Here is a 6,000-nt window from a genome sequence, read left to right on the forward strand (position 1 = left end):
GGAATGGGAAGGAGGGGGGAGATTACAACCTTTTGATTCTACAGCTCAGACTTCGTCCAACCTCATAAAAATAATCTGATGGCGTAAGATCTGTCCATCTTGGTGGCCAGTTAATTGTACTATCACGTCCATTAGAGCGATTAGGGCCAGTGCGTTTGAGATGTTCCCTCACACGTCTGGTAAAGTGCAGAGGGGCCCCATCATGCTGGAAGTACATTACAGTCCGCATACGACGAAATCTCTTCGTGGTGTTCAACAAACGAATTTTCCAGAAAGTGCAAGTAATACTGTCCCGTCATTCGCTCTTCTAAAATGATTGGACTTATCAACATGTTACCAATCGTGTCGTACCAAACTTGGAAATTGGTTTCCACTGTAACATATGGAAGCTTCTGCCACCTGCGATAATTACTATGTGTGCTGTTGATTCTGTTCCGTGCAAACGTGGCGTCATCAGTGAATGGTATTACTGGAGGCAAGTGACGATTGTCGTTTAACCAGCGACAAGATTCAAGACGTATGGCATTGTCTCAAATGAGAAGATTGCGGACACGCTGCATGTGAACCGAGTACAAGATGTGTTATTATACATTTTACTGTAAATTGTGTTTTTTGAGACTTAACAATCACCGCTGAGTGCTACAATTACGGACATGGCCATGTGCACAAGGTGCTTTACGATTGTAAACGTTTTATTTGTGATAAACTTTTGCATAATGTGCTATAGTTTATCCGCTAATATGAGAACCTGGCACGAAGTGCCAACTCACAATGAACACGTTTTGTAACAAAAAAGATTTGAAAACCGGAAGATGACAGCAAAGTCTGCTGAAACAGATTGTCGAAAATGAATAAGTACTTATGCGATCTTGGCTACAGAAAATTTTTATCAAGTAAAACAGATCGCCCTTTCTCGTTTCACAACATGAGAAATTCCAATGCAAGTTTTCCGCATATAATCTTTAAAATAGACGAGTTCGTGGGACAGTGATAGGTGCAGAAAGTCGCCGTATGCTGGTAGCAGAATTGCGACGCACCATTTCAGGAATGTGTTGCTGTTTCTGCACAGGTTGTTGAAGCACACGTCCAGAAAGAAAATGGGAACTTGTTGGTTGGTTGGTTTGGGGGATTAAAGGGACCAGACTGCTATGGTCATCGGTCCCTGGGAACTTGTAGGAGTACCTGTTTCACTCTGGTAAACACTATACAATCAGGAATTCGACGTGTGAGAGAGCTCGCAGCGCGAGCACTGCCATCGCAGAAGCCGTAAACACACACCGTATCTGCATATTCTTCGTTAGAATAGCTGTGTGTTACTTTAGCCAGCGCGTGTACAAACACAGTTAACCGTTGCTTCTGTCTGGTATACTCTCAATCTCTCTCACTATTTGACTCACAACTACGTATTCAGTGAGCTGGTTTAATCGCGGGAAGACATCCCAAACAAAGAGGTGAAAGCAACGTTGTAGGTTGGGCTACACTAAAACGTGGAAGAGGCTGGTTCGGTAAGAAACATACGTGCGCGCCACTAGCCGAACAAATGTATGTACATTCAAATTTTGGTTATTTGTCTAATGTAATAGCAGTAAACGTTTCGTGATTTATTTAAAAGGTTTGATTACAATTTGAGAGCTGCCCGCTTCTTTACTTGTTTTTACCTGTAACTGCACAGGAAGGCAGTACTCCAGCAATAAGGCCCTGAAATTATTCCTTCTTAAATGCAATTTGATCCATAAACGATGGACAACACTATCTGACTGCGATTAATGAAGTACGAGGTAGTAAGCAAACTTTCATGGCGCACGTATATAGGAGATTTTTACGTTACTTAGGAATAAAAATCGCAACGAAGATCTTCAACTGTTCTGATAAAACCTGTGAGTGCAAATGCTTCACTCCTTGTAGGAGAAACGTGTGTTGTGCAGAGGTATGACACATTTTATGTCCTGATACCTAACGACAAGAAACTGTCCACTGAAATTACAAAATCTCGAAGCATTTGTTTCTGCAGCACCTGTCTTGAAGTACTCTCCAACAGTTACTTACCCTGTCTGGCTGAAAAATTGTGGGTAAAATAGGAATATACTGTGACTGCTGAAGGAGATTTATCGGAATATTAATGCAGCTGGAGGTAGTTCATTTTAATACGTTGTACTTTCACTAGCATAAATAAAGGATAAATGAGTACATGCGAGTATGAGCAGAAAATATCATAGCACTGAAAAATGTGAGAGATACTAACGACCTTCAGGTATTATTCAGAAAGCGGACACGGTAACTCATAAACAGGATATACAGACGTCCTACAGCGGACCACTTGGTTGTACAATACCACACCTTTACAAAACAGAAGAATAACCCTAGATGCCTTGCAATACCCGCAATACCACTTAGAGAGTGTTCAGGTAACGCGAAAGCGACCTATATTGTCAGATCATTCAATAAAAATTAGGTACAGATCCTCACATATTCAAACAAACAAATGATCCGATAAAAGGCATGACCTTGTTCACATGGACAAACAGATTGCAAAAGTATGTCCAGTGGATGCACCTGAAAATAATATAATACTGAATTGCGCCAATGCAACGCAAACCAGTGAAGATTTCGTCAGCAATCCTCAAGTCTGCAGCCTAGGAACGATCATCTCAGTACTATACGAGACAAAATGTTTGAACTTTACAAATCGTTAGTATTCAGTACAACGTAAACAGCCTCCAGCACAGAGCAACTGAGCAATAGGGTTAGAGTAGACCGTCCGGTGGCCACGCTAACTCTGCGCCAAACAAGCTAACTGGCCGGCAGGGCTCTACGCTCAAAGCACATTTCGAAGACATGCTTTTTCATCACTCAATGAAATATAAAACCCCTGTACCGCACTAAAATATACACCATAGACTGTCTGAGTCATGCGAGTCATTCGCAACTTTTGCATCGATACATACACTGCCAGACAAAAAATACGAACCACCCAGAAAGCATGGTCGGATGACATTGTAACTTTGTACGCGTACACACCATCTGCAGGTAGCAAATGATTAGATTTGCTATTCCCTCTGACAAGTAGAAGGGTCACTAGAATGAATTACTGTTATTGATCAATACTGTTGTTTCTTGGCCTTGTAGGGTACATAAGGGACTTGAACAATGTCAGAAATGGTCACAGTGAAGCACACGGCGAAATTGCATACTTTTGTGAGAAGAGATTGTTATTAGCACCTTTCATAGTTACAATGGGGCCTCATCGTAGGTCTCTATTTGCTAGCTCGTGGAATCTATGTCTACATTATACTCAGCAAGCCACTTAACGGTGTGTGGAGGAGGGTACATTCGGTACCACTATCTGATCCCTCCAACCCTGTTCCATTCGCGAATAGTGCGTGGGAAGAATAATTGTCGGTAAGCCTGTTGGCTCTAATTTATCGAATTTTCTCCTCGTGGTCAATACGCGAGATGTATGTTGGGGGAAGTAACATGTTCTCCGACTCCTCCTGAAAAGTGTTGTCCCGAAATTTCAGTAGTGAATCTCTCCGTGATGCACAACACCTCTCTTGTAACGTCTGCGAGTGGAGTTTGTTTAGCATCTCCGTAACGCTCTCTCGCCAGCTAAACGATCCCATGACGAAACGCGCCGCTCTTCGTTGGATCTTCTTTATCTCCTCTATCAGTCTTAGCTGATAGGGATCCCAGATAGATGAAGAATTCTCAAGAATCGGACGGACAAGCATCTTATAAGCCACTTCTTTCGTGAATGAGTTACATTTTCTTAAGATTCTTCCGATAAATGTGAGTCTGGTATCTGCTTTTCCCACTATCTGTTTTATGTGGTAATTCCATTTAAGGTCGCTCTGGATAGTTGCGCCTAGATATTTTACGGCAGACGCTGTCTCCAGCTGTTTTTCGTCAACAGTGTAGTTGAACTGTATTGCATTTCTTTTCCTATGTATGAGTAATATGTTACATTTATTTACGTTCAGGGTCGACTGCCAGAGCCTGCAACAGTCATCAATTCTCTGCAGGTCGTTCTGCAAATTTTTACTATCTTCTGGCGTTGCTACTTTGGTATAGACAACTGTATCATTGCGAATAGCTTTAAAGAGCATCCGATGCTTTCTACTAGATCGTTTATATATATTGTAAACAGCAACCGTCCTATCACACTTCCCTGTGATACTCCGAATACTACCTTTACATCTGTCGATGTAGTTCCGTTAAGAGCGACGTGTTGAGTTCTATCTGCAAGAAAGTCTTGAATCCAATCGCACGTCTGCTCCAATGCTCCGTAAGCTCGTATTTTTTTCACTAAACGTCAATGCGGTAAGGTGTCAAATGCCTTAATGAAGTCAAGGAACACGGCATCAACCTAAGCGCCGTTGTCCACTGCGCTGTGGATCTCATGGAGGAACAGAGCTAGCCGAGTTTCGCAGGATCTCTGTTTGCGAAATCAATGTTGATTTTAATAGGGTAGATGTCCATTTTCCGAAAACGTCATAGTTCTTGAGCGTAAAACATGTTCCATAATTCTACAACAGATTGAGTCAACGATATAGCTCTATAATTGTGTGGAGCTGTCTTACGGCCTTTCTTAAAAACGGGAATGACCTGCGCTTTTTTCCAGTTCTTAGGCACCTTTCGTTGCTCAAGAGCTCTACGATAAATTACTTCTAGAAGGGGAGTAATTCTTTCGCATAATCGTTGTAGAATCTTATAGGTATCGTGCAATACACAAGTTTGAATGTGTGTATGTGGGGAAGGGGGGTGGGGTAGGGGGTGCAATTGTGACAGTGACCCTGTAACAACAACAACTGTACATATAATAATTTTTTCTTCTGATTTTCGATAAATTAGTGTAAGCAATGTTTGATTTCATTTCTTTTTCTTTTCGTGTCATTATGTTAAAGAAACTGTAAGCAACTTTCGATGTGAATATTAATATTCATGTCAAATTTCAAGCAATGCTATAACAGAATTGACGTGTAACCCATGTTGAATCTATTGTAACATGTTTAAAATTGTAATTGTGCGCCTGGTCCATACGTAGGCGATGTATTAGGATATGTGGAATGTAAAACCTTTGGTGAATACCCTGTCTGTAGGGGAGCGGTAAAAGGTGGAGGCAGGCGAGCGCGGGAAAATGCACACGGGCGCTGCACGGCATAACGGGCTCAGCAATATAGTCGGAGTTGGGAATCGGTCTGAGAAACACGCTCTGGATCGAGGAGGCTCTCCTGGAAAACGTGATTTCATTGAGCCTCGGATGTGCCGTTTCCGACGACTATACAGCATGGCTATATTCCATAGGCACTAAATGGAAAAGGATTGCGACGCTAAGAAGAAGCAAAGTGCCGATACATCAAGAGCCATAGCTGTGATTGTACGTGTGCTGTGCGCCTCGCCATTTCGCCGCCCGCCAACCGCCGCATCGACACGAACAGGTTGAAACATTTAGTACTGTATTCGTGTGGACCAGTTTTACTTTTGTTCCCGACTGTTCAATAACAACTTAACTTTTACCAGAATTGTCCTATCATTTAATTATCCACATCACTAACCTAGACAGGGTCCTTTCCACATGTTGTGCAATCCGAGTGTCCCGAAATGAAGATTTAAAGTTTATGTTAATAAGAATTACCTGCAGACCTATCTATGCTAGAATGATGTTTAAGGAACTTTATTGTTAATGAATATACAAGTAAAGAACATAGGTCTGACAAAGTTGGAAGATAATGTTGAAATTGGTTTAGTAATGAAGTATAATTAATTTAAGACAAAAATAATGGTAGTTAAATAAGCAAGAAATAAGACAAAAAGAGTAGTAATTCATATATTGGAAACCTTGAGTGTTTAATGAGTTCAATAGTCAAAGAATTTCAATACAGTGACAATTACAGTTTCAGGCTCCCCCCCCCCTTTTCTTTTCTATTCATTTAAATTCTGAAGTGTACTGAACTGATTTGACCAGCAAATTTAAAGTCAATATAAAACCTAAATTTATCAGTG

The sequence above is a fragment of the Schistocerca americana genome, chromosome 8, assembly GCF_021461395.2.
Source record: "Schistocerca americana isolate TAMUIC-IGC-003095 chromosome 8, iqSchAmer2.1, whole genome shotgun sequence".
Lineage (NCBI taxonomy): Eukaryota > Metazoa > Arthropoda > Insecta > Orthoptera > Acrididae > Schistocerca > Schistocerca americana.